General features: G+C 35.9%; 1 pseudogene; it reads left to right on the top strand.

The window, feature by feature from the left end:
- The window catches only part of LOC143565739 (TPR repeat-containing thioredoxin TTL1-like), a 38,302-nt pseudogene extending 20,896 nt beyond the window's left edge, over positions 1–17,406 (top strand).
- Positions 17,407–17,873: the final 467 nt, after the last annotated feature.

Here is a 17,873-nt window from a genome sequence, read left to right as displayed (position 1 = left end):
ATATATATGTGTGTGACAACAATAATAACCCTTATTATCGAAAATGTAACTATCAATACTTTTAACCACAACGAAACCGCCATAAATCTTAATATTTCGTTATGACTATATTTAACACACTTTATCGTTAACAACTAGGATTATCTTTCGGTGAACCTCGAGGAGCTTGACCGTTTTCATCCTAACTCTTTCTTTTATTATCTCGTTCTCGTTTATCCTATTCTATAAGGTGAGTTTACATATCCTCCTTTTTCATCTTTTAAGTTTTGGGGGTGGCATGTATACCCTATTTACATTACACATTTTTATTTCCACAACTATTCTAAACACAATTCAATATATGTTTATGTGTGATTATTGCATGCTCTATGATAATGCTCTATGTGCTTAATTGTTTATTTTATGTTTGGTGGTTGGTATCTCATCCTCATCTATCCTCATCTAGTATGATCATACATTTAATGAGAACGGGTCCACATCTATTTAGTTGTTTACATTTTCATAGAAACAGTAATATTCATCATTTACATATGAATTGTGATTTTTATCTATATATATAACTCAACTAAAACTTATGTATTCTCACCAACATTCGTGTTGACAAACTTTATTTTTATACATGTTACAGGTACAAGTAGTTGATATTATTAAAGATTGAAGACAATAGTTTGACCTTAGGATATCTATTCAAAGAAAAACAATAAATATGATGTATTTGTTTTGATTATTATAATTGTGTACTTGTTTTGATATTAATGAATTAAATAAGTATTGTTGCTTTAATTAGTGTCTTTTGAGCTACTGTCCAATCAATGCGTTACGCCCCGACATGTTCCGCCTTTGGTCAGGGTGTGACAGATTGGTATCAAAGCCGAAAGCTATAAGATAGGTGGTTAGATATGACGGCCTAGTAGCATGCTTAGGGTCCCTATACGTGATATGCCTTTACGTGTTTGCACCCTGAATTATATTATTATTGTAGTAGCTTAAATATTATTTAATGATTTAATATTATTCTTGTACACAAAATCACACACTTAATCCGAGGCTATGCCTCACTCTCAAAACTGTTTTCAAAACTTTAGGACGATTTTAAAAAAAAATGCGAAATTCCTTAAGAAATCCCGCCTTTTTACTCCCCTCTCCTTGAGGATAATTCGTGGGACGGATATGTAGTAACTGTAAGAGGGACGCACTTGTTTACCGAACCCTTGACACCAAGGCTTGCGAGCCTAAGGATGTGCAATGCGTATAAATCTCAACCAACCGCGAGACCTGGTTGCCTTCCTGGTTATTGATATTATGTATTCCTTTGTCGATGATTATTCTAGATTTAAATGGCTTTACATGCTCAAAACAAAGATAGGGTTTTATGCGGTTTTACCCACTTTCTTTATCTGGTTCAAACACAAAGCTCGCTTAAAATAAAGGTTCCCAAAGTGACGGGAGGACGAAATTTGTGAATCAAACTCCAAAAATATTTGAAGACAATGGTACTTATCATCGATATTCATGCCCATATACACTTCAACAAAACCGTCGCTTCGAAAGAAAACACCAACAAAACTAGTCTTGCCATGTTATTCAATGCATACATTCCCGCTTCTTATTGGGTAGATGCATTTACTTTCGCGGTATTTATTATTAATCGTTTGCCTACACCCTTCTTACAACACAATTCTCCATTTGAACTAATTTTCTCTCAACAACCTCGGTACGTGAATCTGCGTACCTATGTTTATCAAATGTTCCGATATTTACGGAGTTACTCAAAACATAAACTTTAACCGCAAAGTATCTCATGTGTTTTCATTGGTTACAACACACAACACAAAGGTTATCGGGGCCTTGATCCCGCTACTTCCCGTATATATATTCTTTGGCATGCTCGGTTCATTGAGGCCATCTTTCCTTTCAATGGATCGCAAGGTTCAAATGATTTTACAAGATTGGAACACACAACTTTTTTGGATGACCCCACTGGTTCACTACTCCAAACCAACAACTCACCTATTATCAAAACTTCACTATCCACAACATTTCCACATCCATTATCCAAAATAACATGCTCTTTATGTCCAAACGTAGACCACACCAAACAAATCCATCTAAGACCAAAGGCCCAGCCCCTTAACAAGACTGTCATGCTACTGGACCAATAGAAGCCCATTCCAACTCCACTCCTGAGCCCACCTTATAACACTATTGTAACACTAGGAAAATATTTACCGTAAATGTAATAGTATTTAGCAATAAACTGTTGTTTATCAATAATATTTTACTTATTAAAATCCAATATTTTACAAAGTTAACAAAAAAGTCTAAATTTTGTCACGTAACGAACACTACGTGGAATGATCTCGGGTGGCGGGCCAGAAAACAAATAAAATCCCAATATGACTTCATGGCCTCAAAAATTCAAAATGTGTGTTAGAATATTAGAGTTAATGTATAAACAAAATTTTAGAAGATTCAAATCGCAAAAAACTGAAAAATAAGAAACCGAAAGTCAGTACAAGACACTATAAGGAGCCGACATCAACTATTTATATAAAAAATAGATTCTTTAGTCTATGTCGTTAGGAATTTGACTTTGTTCAAAGTCTGACAAAAATTATTAAAACGGGATCTGATTAATTATCTAAAACTCGCAATATGTAAACCAAATCACAAAACATGGCATATTATAACAACTCTTCACATTCAACCCCCCCCCCCCCCCGGTCCGGCCCCCATTGGCACCTCACCCCCTCACCTCCCATTTTCTCTAATCATCTCCTAACAACTAAATCTTCTAATTATGACAATCTAAATCCTATCTTGATGTGTTGGTTAACTTAATTATAAACCACATTTCTCTCTGTAACATCCTAGATTTATAATATTAAATAAAAGAAAGTTATGTTTTGTTATTGTGTGTAAATATTTAGTTAAGATTAAATAAAAGAAAGGAGTATGGACTTGGATAACTAAAGACGGAATAAAAGATGGGATGAGCCTTAGGTCCATGGGCTTAAGATGGTATAGATATCCCCTTAAACCTCCCTAAAACCCTAAATCCTCATCTCCATCTTTCCATAATCTCTACACACTCAAAACACACACAAACATCACATACCTTGCGGCCGAGAGAGAGAGAGAGAGAGAGAGAGAGAGGTTCAAGAGTAAACCGAACGTTGATTCTTGATAGATCTTTGATATATAAGATAGAAGCAAGATAAAGGTTCATAACCAAGCAAAATCGTGACCTAACGAACACGTATAGGTATGTTATTTTTATTAAAGTTTACGTTTTTATGAACGGTTGACCATGAAACTTAAAACTAGAGTAGATATGGTATAAACGAAAAATAAAGTAGAAAAATTGATGTTAAAATGAACTTAACAAACCTACGCTTATGAACTGCTCGTTTAAAGAAACCCTAGATCTAGTTTTGAACGTTTTAAGCCTAAAGGTCCAAACTTTATGATCTTTCGGGACAAGTTTTGGCCGAGAACGATTAGTGAAACGTTGATGGATCCATACCAAGCCATAACAAGGCGTTAGGGCTAAGACGAGCGCGAGATAATGGTGTTAAAGGCCAAACGGTGAGCATTAGAGGTCAGGTCATTCGCTTACAGTGGCCCCAAACTCGATTACATGTGTTATCGTAAAGTCGCTTACTTTATAGTCGCATACAACAACAAATCAATTACAATCATGGAGTCACTTACAATCCAAATCGATTACACTGAGTATCGATCACAATAAGGACTCAATCACTATATATATCGGTTACACAAAGTATCGATCACAATGAGGACTGTATCACTATATATCGGTTACATTGAGTATCGATCACAATGAGGACTCAATCACTTTATATATATCAGTTACATTGTGTTTCGATTATAATGAAGGACCCAGTCACTTTATAATTGCTTACATCTATGTTCGCATACTTTGAGATCGCTTACTATGGAACTCAATTACATGGTGGTTCGATTACAATCCCAGCCGCATGTATAGACTCGCTTACTTAGGGGTCGATTACAAAGGACTTGGTTACAAACTGTTAACTCGATTACACCATTAGATCCGATTACAAACCTTAGCTACAATGATGAAACCCGAGTACACTGACCATTCGATTACATGCTCAGCCTGAATACTAAGAGACTCGATTACAAGTCCTTAATCACATACATCTTTGAACTCGAATACGTTGAGACTCGAAAAAATAGTTTCAATTCGAATACAATCATACGGTTCGGTTACTTGAGCATATTCGATTACATGCATGGAACTCGCATACTATGCATGCATGAAGGCTCAATTTCCGAGAGATTCGAATGCACTCCTTAGGATTATATACAAGCATGCACACATGAATACACCAATGTATTCAAGTGTAAAGTATGTTAGTATGTATGGATTGCACAAACTAAATTTTAAGTAAGATGTAATCTTGTATAAAGAATGTAAAGAATATTAAAATAATTAAATACCTTGTACATTAGGGTTTAATGAATAAAATATTCCAAGTAAAAGTAATCTAATACAAGGCCATTAGATTAGACTAGACTTAGCCATTTTTGGCTGAGATACAAATAGGACAAGTATTAATACGTGTAACTTATATACAATTAGCATAGCTCAATTAAATAAGGGAATAACGATTAACGGAGAAAGAAACACAATCCAGGTGAGTTTCTAGCCCCATTCCTTGTTATTTTTTCGTGGCCGTGGGCATACTTGATGTGATGAGTTAATACACTTATCCTAAGTGATAAGGGTATGCCATATATGATTTATGTGAAAGGTATGAATGATTGCTTGAGGGTACATGAACAACCTTTGGATATTTCATGTGTCGTCAGGTTATGATTATAGATATGAATGTTATATATAATGCATGAATGATATATGTATTTATGAATGAATATAAGGGATGGCTAGGTACAGAAGAAAGGGACTGAGCCCTAATAATACTCAAGGTGGAAAGGACTGGACCCTAACAACATTCGAGGCAGAAAAAGGACCGAGCCCTAATAATACTCGAGGTAAAAAGGGACCGGACCCTAATAATATTCGAGGCAGATAAGGGACCAAGCCCTAACAATACTTGAGGTAGTAGGGCGTAGTGCTCTTTATAATGTATGAGTATGTAAAGTATGAATAGATGGAAAGAAAGAAAAGAAAGAACGAAAGTATATACTCTAGTATGTACTAAGGAAAGTCAAGCAGGTTAGGCAAATACTAAGTATCTACGGATGCGTATGTATAAGTATGTGAAAGTATTGTCTGTTACTTGATTAACTAGAACTCACTCAGCGTAGCTAGCTTTTAGTATGCACGCATGTGAGTAGGATGAGGCAACTCGCTTGAGAGGAACACATGGCAAGGAATTGAAGATACTGGCATCTCAAGGAAATGTTATCTTACTTTAAGACTATGTTTTATGTTGAAAACTACTTTGAATGTTTGTTATGACAAGATTTGAAAGCTTTAATATAATCTGGTTGAAGTTTAATATTCCGCGAATGTTTTAATTAAGTATGATGTTTGGAACTGTGTTTATGAGTAAATCCAACATCCAAAGTAGGGAACCGGTAACGGTGCCTTACAAGTTGGTATCAGAGCAAAGTTCAAGAGATTTAAGCAGCCTACATACTTAGACTCGAACAGAGAATGGGATTTAAGTAAGAAAAGGAAGAAGATGCCAGTTCAAGAATGCCATGTGTAACTCAAGCAAGCTCAGCTTAGGTATATGTACGATTGAATAATGCATGTTAATGTTAGCTTACTTGTTAAGGAAGGGATATGTGAATGTTAGAGATAGGATTAATTGATTATCTGAGTGATTAATTGTTTAAAAGTAGAACTTAGCACAAATAGACTCATAAGGGGAAGTGTATAGGGCACGGAAAGTAACGTGATCAGCTAATTACAGTTGGCCACTGTTATTACCTGTTAGCCTTACTATCCTTGTACTAAATAGTGCCTTGAGTGATGACGTTTGTGTTTTCCCTTTTAGAATACGATGACTGGAGCTGGAGAAGTTGTGAGAGCTGGACGTCGCACTGGACGTCGAGGCAGGACACGTACCGTCCGACCACCTTCTGTAGAGACAGCTCCTAACACAGGAGATGAAGGAAGCGCAGCTGGACGAAACCCAAGCAACAACGAAGGGTTTCAACTTGACCCCGCAATTCAAGCAGCTATTGTTCAAGCTGTACCCACTACTGTGAAGAATTTGACTCCTGAAAGGTCTGCTAAAATCCAGGAAAGAGTTGAGAAGTCTGGGGAGAAGAGTAGGAAAGATGATGAAAGAGAGAAGGAGGCCTCGAGTGTGGTTAAGTCAGTGAAGGTTGATGATAGGAGGAGAGGCCGAGGTGGGTGCAACTACAAGTCATTCAAAGGTTGTGATCCGCCGAAGCTGACTGGTTTGGGAGACGCAATCGCTACTCTCCAATGGATAACCACTATGGACAAGGTTATCCACATTAGCAAGTGTCGTCCCGACCAAGATGTGGGTTATGCTACCCAATCTTTCGGAGATGAAGCAATGTACTGGTGGGAGTCAATTGAGCAGAGGACTCATTTAGTTGAACATAGTGAAACTAAGGAGAGGGATGGATTATTCGCCTTACCTACATGCAGGTGACATTTTCAAGCAGGGCGTTGTAGCTTCCCTTCCTTCCTTAGGTGAATGTGCTAAGGTAGGCCCTTTTCCCATTCGGGAGAGGAGATTAAGGCAATGAGGTGGGAGGATCTGAAAGAGTTGGTGATGAAGAGGGTTTGTGCTGACGCCGAAGTTGAGAGGGCGGAGATGAAGTTATGCACTGAGGGTGAAGCTTGAGGAAGTGGGAAGAAATATGGTGATCAAGCTAGGCCGAGGACCAGGGCTTACATGTTAACCCAGGAACAAGCCAAGCAGATTCCAGATGTTGTCACAGGTACGTTTCTAGTAAACGGTATATCCTCTTTTGTATTATTTGATTCGGGTGCGAATAAAAGTTTCGTAGCTACCCATTTAGTAAATTAGCTAAAATGAAATGTTGTCGAGTGTCTGAAACTTTTATAGCAGAAACCGCTAGTGACACTTCAGTTAAAATAATGAAAATGGTTAAGGACTTTAAGATAGGGTTAGAGGGACATGAATTCCTTGTTACCTTGTATGTTATGACCTTAGGAGGGTACGATGTGGTTTTGGGAATGGATTGGTTGTTTGAGTATGAGGCACAGATAGTGTGTAAGAGTAGGATGATAAGGTTAAAGTCCTTGGATGGTAATGTGGTGACGGTTTATGGTGATAAGGAAAGTTCTGGGCTTAATGTCATTTCGATGATAAAAGCCGGGGTTTGTTAAGGCGAGGGTGCGGTGCCTACCTGGCGTATGTTGTCAACGCTACGACTGAGACGAAAGAAATGAAAGATGTTCCTATCGTGCACGACTACCCAGAAGTATTCCCTGAGGATCTTCCAGGGTTGCCACCGGAGCGAGAGATAGAATTCCGGATAGATTTAGTACCAGTAGGCCAACACATCATGAATGCACCTTACTGTTTAGCACCGTCCGAGATGAAAGAGCTGATGTCCCAACTACAAGAACTCCTCGACAAGGGTTTTATAAGACCAAGTGATTCCCTGTGGGGCGCACCAGTATTGTTTGTGAAGAAGAAGGTTGGGATCATGAGAATGTGCATAGACTATCGAGAGTTGAACAAGCTTACGGTAAAGAAAGAGTCTGATCATGCCGAGCATCCGAGAGAGGTATTGGAGACTTTGAAGAAGGAAAAGTTATACGCTAAGTTTTCGAAGTGCGCATTCTGGTTAAGAGAAGTGCAATTACTAGGTCACGCGATAAATCCTGAAGGAATTACCGTAGACCCAGCTAATCTCGAGGCAATAACGAATTGGAAAAACTCCACGGAATCTGACTGACATACGAAGGTTCTTAGGGTTAGCTGGCTACTATTGGAGATTCATCGAAGGTTTCTCCAAGATAGCCGCACCGTTGACCGGTATGACCCGAAAGCCAGTAGTATTCAGTTGGGGAAAGTTTCAAGAAGTAGCTTTTGAGGAATTAAAAAAAAGACTCACGCAAGCTCCAATCCTTGCTTTACCCGATGGTGAGGAGGATCTGGTTGTTTGTACTAATGCTTCGCATCGTGGGTTAGGTTGTGTGTTGATGCAACGGGAAAAGTGATAGCTTACGCGTCTAGACAGTTGAAAGTCCATAAGAGTACCTATCCGACGCGTGATTCAGAGCTAGCAGCAGTAGTGCATGCTCTTATGATATGTATGCATTATATGTATGTTACTAAGTGTACCATTTACACGGATCATAGGAGTTTAAAGTACTTTTTCGAGCAGATTGAATTGAACATGAGACAGAGGAGATGGTGGGAATTGATTAAGGATTACGACTGCGACATTAAATACTATCCTGGTAAAGCTAATGTGGTCCCCGATGCGCTAAGTCGTAAGAATGAGGAAGTCATTGCAATAGTGAAGTCATAGCAGCTGATTATGAATTCAAGTCTTTTTGAAGAAATAATTAAAGTGCAGTCAGAGGAGTTAGTAGATGATGGGTTAGTGAAGAAAGAAAAACTTTTCGGTCAGCCATATGAGTTGATAGAAAAAACGCATGGTGTGAAGACTAGGTTCGACCGTATGTGGATTCCACGTCATGGAGATCTTAGGGGTCGAATCTTAGATGAAGCTCATAAGTCAAGATACTCAATTCATCCAGGAACTACAAAGATGTACCAAGATTCGAAAAGAGATTACTGGTGGCCAGGAATGAAAAATGATGTGGTGGATTATGTTAGTAAGTGTTTAACTTGTTTACAAGTCAATGCCAAACATCAGAAGCCTTATGGGAAGATGCAACCGCTTGAGATACCTGAATGGAAATGGGAACACATCACCATGGATTTCATAACTAAGCTACCTCGTACAGCTAAGCATCATGATACCATCTGGGTGATGGTGGACCATTTGACCAAAAGTGCTTACTTTCTGCCTACACGGAAGGCTATCTCGTCAAAAACGTTAGCAAGCTTGTTCATAAATAGGTTGTGACTAATCATGGGGCACCGTTATTGATCGTGTCTGATAGAGATACTCGGTTTACTTCGAGGTTCTGGAAGAAGTTCCATGAAGCTATGGGAACGAGATTGAACATTAGCATGGCGTATCATCCTCAAACATATGGACAGTCTGAAAGGACGATCCAAAGCCTTGAGGATATGCTACGTGCTTATGTTTTAGATTTTGGAGGAAGTTGGGATGATCATCTGCATCTGGCAGAATTCTCCGATAACAACAGTTACCATTCAAGTATTGGTATGCCACCATTTGAAATGCGTATGGACTTGGATAGATTTATAATGTTAAATAAAAGAAAGTTATGTTTAGTTATTGTGTGTAAATATTTAATTAAGATTAAATAAAAGAAAGGAATATGGACTTGGATAATTAAAGATGGAATAAAGGATGGGATGAGCCTAGGTCCATGGGCTTAAGAGGGTATAAATATCCCCTTAAACCTCCCTAAAACCCTAGATCCTCATCTCCATCTTTACATAATCTCTACATACTCAAAACACACACAAACACCACATACCTTACGGACGAGAGAGAGAGAGAGAGAGAGAGAGAGAGAGAGAGGTTCAAGAGTAAACCGAACGTTCTTGATAGATCTTTGATATATAAGATAGAAGCAAGATAAAGGTTCATAACCAAGCAAAATTATGACCTAACGAACACGTAAAGGTATGTTCTTTTTATTAAAGTTATGTTTTTATGAACAGTTGGCCATGAAACTTAAAACTAGAGTAGATCGGGTATAAACGAAACATAAAGTAGCAAACTTGATATTAAAATGAACTTAACAAACCTACGGTTATGAAGGGCTCGTTTAAAGAAACCCTAGATCTACTTTTGAACGTTTTATGCCTAAAGGTCCAAACTTTATGATCTTTAGGGTCAAGTTTTGGCCGAGAACGATTAGTGAAACGTTGATGGATCCATACCAAACCATAACAAGGCGTTAGGGCTAAGACGAGCGCGAGATAACGGTGTTAAAGGCCAAACCGTGACCATTAGAGGTCAGGTCATTCGCTTACAATGGCCCCAAACTCGATTACATGTGTTAATTCGCATACACTCGTAAAGTCGTTTACTTTATAGTCGCATACAACAACAAATCGATTACAATCATGGAGTTGCTTACAATCCAACTTGATTACACTGAGTATCGATCACAATGAGGACTCGATCACTATATATATATCGGTTACACTGAGTATCGATCACAATGAGGACTCGATCACTATATATATCGGTTACATTGAGTATCGATCACAATGAGGACTCGATCGCTTTATATATATCGGTTACATTGAGTTTCGATTACAATAAAGGACTCTGTCACTTTATAATCGCATACATCTATGTTCGTATACTTTGAGATCGCTTACTATGGAACTCGATTACATGGTGGTAAGATTTCAATCCCAGCTGCATGTATAGACAAGCTTACTTAGGGTCAATTACAAAGGACTTGGTTACAATCTGTTAACTCGATTACACCATTAGATCCGATTTCAAACCTTAGCTACAATGATGAAACCCGAGTACACTGACCATTCGATTACATGTTCAGCCCGAATACTATAAGACACGATTACAAGTCCTTAGTCACATACATCTTTGAACTCTGATACGTTGAGACTCGTACACATAGTTTCAATTCGAATACAATCATACGCTTCGGTTACTTGAGCATATTCGATTACATGCATGGAACTCGCATACTTTGCATGCATGAAGGCTCGATTTCCTTGAGAGACTCGAATGGATTTCTTAGGATCGGATACAAGCATGCACACTTGAATACTCCAATGTATTCAAGTGTAAAGTGTGTTAGTATGTATGGATTGCACAAACTAAATTTTAAGTAAGATGTAATCTAGTATAAAGAAAGAAAAGAATATTAAAATAATTAAATACCTTGTACATTAGGGTTTAATGAATAAAATATTCTAAGTAAAAGTAATCTAATACAAGGGCATTAGATTAGACCAGACATAGCCATTTTTGGCCGAGATACAAATAAGAAAAATATTGATACGTGTAGCTTATATACAATTAGCATAGCTCAATTAAAGAAGGTAATAACAATTAACGGAGAAAGAAACAGCATCCAGGTGAGTTTCTAGCCCATTTCTTGTTATGTTTTCGGGGCTGTGTGCATACTCGATGTGATTAGTTAATACACTTATCCTAAGTGATAGGTGTATGCCATATATGATTTATGTGAAAGGTATGAATGATTGTTTGTCGGCATGTGAACGATCTTCGGATATTTCATGTATCGCCAGGTTATAATTATAGATATGAATGTTATATTTAATGCACGAATGATATATGTATGTATAAATGAATATAACGGATGGCTAGGTACAGAAGAAAGGGACTAAGCCCTAATAATACTCAAGGTAGAAAGGGACCGAACCCTAACAATATTCGAGGCAGAAAAGGGACCGAGCCCTAATAATACTCGAGGTAGAAAGGGACCGGACCCTAACAATATTCTAGGCAAAAAAGGGACCGAGCCCTAATAATACTCGAGGTAGAAAGGTACCGGACCCTAATAATATTCGAGGCAGATAAGGGACCGAGCCCTAACAATACTCGAGGTAGTAGGGCGTAATTCTCTTTAAAATGTATTGAGTATGTAAAGTATGAATATATGAAAAGAAAGTAAAGAAAGAATGAAAGTATATACTCTAGTATGTACTAAGGAAATTAAGCAAGTTAAGCAAATACTAAGTATCTATGGATGCGTATGTATAAGTATGTGAAAGTATTGTCTACTACTTGATTAACTAGAACTCACTCAGCGTAGTTTACTTTTAGTATGCACGCAGGTGAGTAGGATGAGGCAGCTCGCTTGATGGGAACACATGGCATGTAATTGAAGATACTGGCATCTCAAGGAAATGTTATGTTACTTTAAGACTATGTTTTATGTTGAAAACTACTTTGAATGTTTGTTATGACAATATTTGAAAGCTTTGTAATATAATCTGGTTGAAGTTTAATATTCCGCGAATGTTTTAATTAACTCTGTTTTGAACTGTGTTTATGTGTAAATCCAACGTCCAAAGTAGAGAACCGGTAACGGGGCATTACACTCTCTAATACCCAACTAACTACTATATACTCCTTCTTTCTCTCTTTATATACATGGCACACACACCCCTCCATCACATCATAATCAAATTCAAATCACAGCCACAAGATCAAGAACACAAGATCAAGAATGGATTAAGCACATAAGAAGCAAGATTCAAGTAGGAAGAACACCCACACACACACACACACACACACACACAAGATCACCCATCTTCATCTTCTTAAGTTCTTAAAGATTCAAGTTACAATTAGTTAATGATTTTTCCAAGTTTGAATAGATGAAATTATATACATTTAGGTTAAGATTGATCTTAGAGTTTGAAAATTGTGGATGCAAATGTGTGTGTATATTCCGTGTGTATGTGGGTGTGGGGTAGTGTTGAACACTCATGCATACACTCATGATGAAGATCACCCTTGAATTTTTAAAGATAAGTAGAGATTGAATTTATTGTTAATTGTATAGTTGGATAATTTGGGGAAAAACATAGATGGATTTGATAAGTGGGTTTGATGTTAGAATGGATTTTGTGTAAATGATGATCAATGAAATTGCTAATATGGTCATAATATATTGACAATGATTAAACTCCTAGATCTAAAATTGAATTAGACAAGAGTTTGTTCATAGATTGGAAATTTTGCAAATTTAGGGATTTACTTGAATACTTGGATGATTTGATGATTATTGATGTTTAACAGAATTTGAAATTGATGTTGATGATAGGTTATATGCTATAGATTTCATAACTTGTTAGTTTAAAGAAAATGTTTAAAGTTAGATTGTAGATTTCTAATAAAGGAAACTTTGTTGAATACATAGTTGAGTTTTGATCTTGACATGAATGTTCAACATATATGAGCTTGATAGATGGTGGATTATTAGCTTGAACTATGATAGAATACATCATCTAGATGCCTATTGTGTTGTTGTAGGAACTACTTGATGACTACTTACTAGAAATAGAAACTTTGTGACTTGAATAATAGAAAATTCTAAAATTAAACAACAAAATAGGTTGCATGAAACCTTGTCAAACAAGTTGAATGAGATAAATAAAATCATACATGATTATATTCGAAAGTTTGGATTAGATAAAATCATTGAATTTGGAAAGTTACTATAACTAGAAACTTTGTTGATTGAACACTTAGAAAATCTTGGTGGATTGGTTAAAAATGAGATACTTGAACATATGCATACTTGATGAGCTTCATATGATATATACATGATAGATGGACATGAATGTACTTGAATAAGATGCTTGATGAATTGATTTGAAATTATCACACTTGGTTAAGCATTCATTTTAGAACATTCTAAAGGAACATAGGATATATTTGAAAAGGCCAAGTTTGGCATGTTGTGATGACAATGATGATGATGAGAATCTGGATTTTTAAATAATATAATGAAGTTTTGTTTCTATTAAATTGATAAACTTTATATTGCCATGATTAGTGAAGTTAAGATATGAGTTTAATGAATTAATTTGGTTAAAAATGAGAAATTTGGTATTATGTGATCAAATCTGGAAATAATGATAAATATTAGGTTATAATATACATATTTGGTTCACGATATGTTTGATGTGGATTTATTTGGCTTATTTTACTTGTCGGTATCTTTAACGGTCGAAAAAAGGCTTTTAAACGCAAACCAACACAACAATTAGAGCCTGTTTTAGAACACCCCCTTAATGTAGTAAAATACTCATACATAACATAAGTTAATGTATGAAAAGAGGACAAGATAATAAAACTTGGTCCTAAATGATTCAGGTCGTGAAAACCGAACGAAAATGTTAAAAGTTTTATTTTAAGAAAATGATAACTAAAATGAAAAATAAAGTATTTCTATAAAACAACTCCTAAAACTTAACTAATATATATGTAACAAGTGTTTTCAAAAATTTAAAAGTAACATTTTATACGAAAAGCTGATCGGTTCGTTTTTAAATGCAAAACCGACAAAACCGACTTAAATCGATTAAAACAAATTATAAATTATAAATAGAATTTCTTAAAAAATTTCCAGCAAATGAAACTTTAATATTTTTTTTATTTTTTAATTTATTTATATATGTATTCTATTAATTACTCAATATAATAGTTATTAAGACAGTTGTTAACGAAACCCATGTTGTACTTGCTTGTTAATTGTTAGATAGGAATTATTTACTTGTATGCTTGTATGGTCATTAGACTAAGATTAAATAAATAAAGGCTATTAAAAGTTAAATACAAGCCAAATTTTAATTTTAACAAACGTATACGAATATAGGAAACGTGATATTGGACAAAAAGGTTTGACTATGAGTTTCTCTAAAACCCTCTCGTTTTTAAATGGAATGTTTTAAATGTTTTTGGGGGGAAAGAATATTCTTTTATTAAAGTTTTAAAATCATTTTATTTTACAAACCATGTTAATTGGTTAAATAACTGTTACCCGAAATAGTAGGGGCACAAAAATGTTGGTAGCTCTATTAGGGTAACGCCCCCACTTTCAATTGCGTTGGGTTAAAAGTGGGAATATTTTGTTTTTGATATGTTTCGAATTATCAATTTTGATAATCATACACTTGTTGTATTCTTTGCTCCTCTACAACGATACGAATTTTTAAGAAGATAAAATGCTATATTTTCATGATGAATTGATTATCTATATTAATTACGTTACAATAGAGTTTCATATTCCAAAAATCTCTCACATCCTACGGTAGGTTGGTTCTGCAGCGACTTTCATTCATTGCTCCGGTGACCTTCAATTTGATCTTCCCTTCAATTGAATACTTTACCCTTCAATTATCCACGATTGAATCCCCATCCGTTTTAATTCAGTTCCCAAATCAGGGTTTGGGCTTATGTCTTCTTCTTCCTTCTTTCCATCAGATTTGGATTTCTGACGATTTCAATTGTGCTTTGTCTATTAGGTTTAAAGCATTTCCTCAATTTTTTTTACTTTGATTAATATTCACAAAGATTAGTGGCTATACGTTTTACCTATGGACATGCCCCTTCAAAATCCCCAAAAGAACCGGCCCAATCTTCAATTTTGGCAATCACCAAATTAAATGGTAATGTGAATTCCCTATTTTTATTGTTGTATTTGTATATATTAACTTGAAATTGATCCAACTGTTTTATTTGAGATGTTTTTACATTAATCAGAAGATGATGAAGGACCTGTATTCTGAAATTGAACGGCTTCAGCAAGGTGAAATTACTTTATTGCCCGTTGTATCTTGAACTCTCTCAATATTGTAGCCCCTAACTAACAATCTGAATATTGTTACTGCTCGTTTACCATATGTATAAGTTGCTAGAGAGAAAAATGGAATTTACATACCAAAAGAAAAACTTCTTCTTGAAGAATATGATAAAATGAAAATTTTCCATGAATTTTCATTTAACATGATTGAAATTGTTATTTGCTCTTTTATTGAAAGTTTAGTGATTTTTTTAGCAACTTAATCCATGCAATGGCTGAAAAAATTTAGTGCATGGACCAAAATATGAATATGTTGTTCAGTCAACTCTCCGGTGACAAATCTATACCCTACCGGAAACATATGCCCGTCGGGTAGAATCTTGAAATCAAATACGAATACCCGAAACCCGACGACCCGACCTGAGAAATTAGGGTTAGGAATAGGAACTGGGAATTATGGTCATGGGAGTATAATTAAAGGTGGGGTGAAGTCAACGGAGTCAACTGTGGAAATTGGGATAATAATTAAGAAAGAAATGATTAGTCATGATGTGGAAGAGGTTAAAAATGTTGGGAATGAAGTTGTATAAAAGTGGGAATTTTGTTGAGGCTTTGTCGTTGTACGATCGGGTGATTTCGATCACTTCGGAGAATGCGGCTTGCTGGAGTAACAGGGCGGCTGCGTTGACCATGTTGGGCCGGTTGGGGGAGGCTCTTAGGGAGTGTGAGGAGGCGGTGAGGTTGAACCCGGGGTTTCTAAGAGCTCATCATAGATTAGCATCTCTTTATATCCGGTAAATTTGTGAAACCGTGATTTAATCGTTTAAATGTTTTTGTTTTCGTGTATGAATGTTGAATTTGATGTTGGAATTATTTAGATCATGATTTGTGAAAGTGTATAGATTTGTCGGTTTAGGGGAGCGTATACACTTATAGTGTGTAATGCGCTCTGATGCGTTTTATCATATATAGCTGATGCATGATGCGCCATAAAAAATAAGAAATTTAAATAAATAATTTCAAAAAAAAAGCTATCGTACTGCCAAAGAAATTTCATGTATAACCAAAATAAGTCTTGTAATTCTATGTGTACAAGTAGTCTATGCAATCGGAACAAGTAATCTATACAAGAAATCACTTTAACTCATAAATGCGCGCAACAGACTGCATTGCGCGATTTAGAGCGCGCCATTCTCGCATCATGGAATCTCAGCGCATCACACATTATGCGATCCTGATTCACGCATTTTAAAATATCAACCATATAGGTACATGCATTGAGGTTAGTGTTTGTTTTCCTGTCTTATTGATATTTTATTTCTGGTTTACTTATCAATGTAGGTTAGCAGTAGTTTACAAGTTCTGTTATTAGTATTTAATTAGTATTTAGTGCTTGTATGCTTGTTTGCTCTGATTCTCTTAGCTACATTTTATGTTATCTGATATTTTCTATGTTATATTGTCCCTAAATAGTTGGAAATTGATTATCATAATCATAATCACAATTAACAGGTAAGGACAGGTGGACCGTGCGTATCACCATCTTTCTCACAGTCAACGTAACGATTTGACCGAGTTGCAAAAGCTACAAACTTGGAAAAACATATTAATCGATGTCCGGATGCTAGAAAGATCAGCGATTCGAAAGGAGTGCTTAGAGAATGTGAAGCAGCCATGTTAACCGGAGCCGTGTCATCTCCACAAGTACTCAATTTAATATCTTTTAAATCATTATTTTTATAGTCTAATTAATGGTTTAAAATTTAAATTAATATCCACAGATAATCGCTTGCAAGGCGGAAGCATTCTTGAAGCTTCATCAACTTGAAGATGCGGATTCTATTATTGTTGAGTTGCCAAAAATAGAACCTTTTCCCGCCGCATGTTCTAAAGTCAAGTTTTTTGGAATGTTGTGTGAAGCGTATGTGTTTTACGTTCGACCTCATGTTGGCATGGCGTTTGGAAGGTTAGGTTTATTGGAATTCATATGTGTTTTTCTTTGGTAATAGTTGTAAAAAGTATAAGATTTTTATTAGGGATGTAAATGAGCCGAGCTGAGCCCTATTGAGTCTAAAGATGACTATGAATCGCCCGAAGAGGCAAAGAAATGTGGTATGTAAGTTGCAATGGTTACTAAATAAAATCAAAATTTTATACTTTTTGACCGAACTCAAATCCCATTTACTTCAGCTTTTGTTGATGTTCTCATGAGGAAACATTGAGAACGGTTTTTGAAAACCGTGAAGAATAATTATAAATATTTATATGAAATGAAGGATACCCAAATTGAATCATGTTATTAGAGAATTTGAAAAACCATGCCCTACCCAGTATAAGTTAATTATATTTTACACTTTGTTTTTGATCTACAATGTGTTTTTCTCAGCAGATATATTTATTTTCACCCTAACAGTATTAAGTTTTCTTTATAAGAATCAACATGAACATGGTGCAACTGATAATTTTAAAGATG

The sequence above is a fragment of the Bidens hawaiensis genome, unplaced genomic scaffold (assembly GCF_021521415.1).
Source record: "Bidens hawaiensis isolate Kalapana, Puna unplaced genomic scaffold, B.hawaiensis_p1.1 tig00022515_1, whole genome shotgun sequence".
Taxonomy (NCBI): Eukaryota; Viridiplantae; Streptophyta; class Magnoliopsida; order Asterales; family Asteraceae; genus Bidens; species Bidens hawaiensis.
The sequence above is the reverse complement of the archived record's forward strand: the minus strand, read 5'-3'. Positions and strand labels throughout refer to the sequence as shown.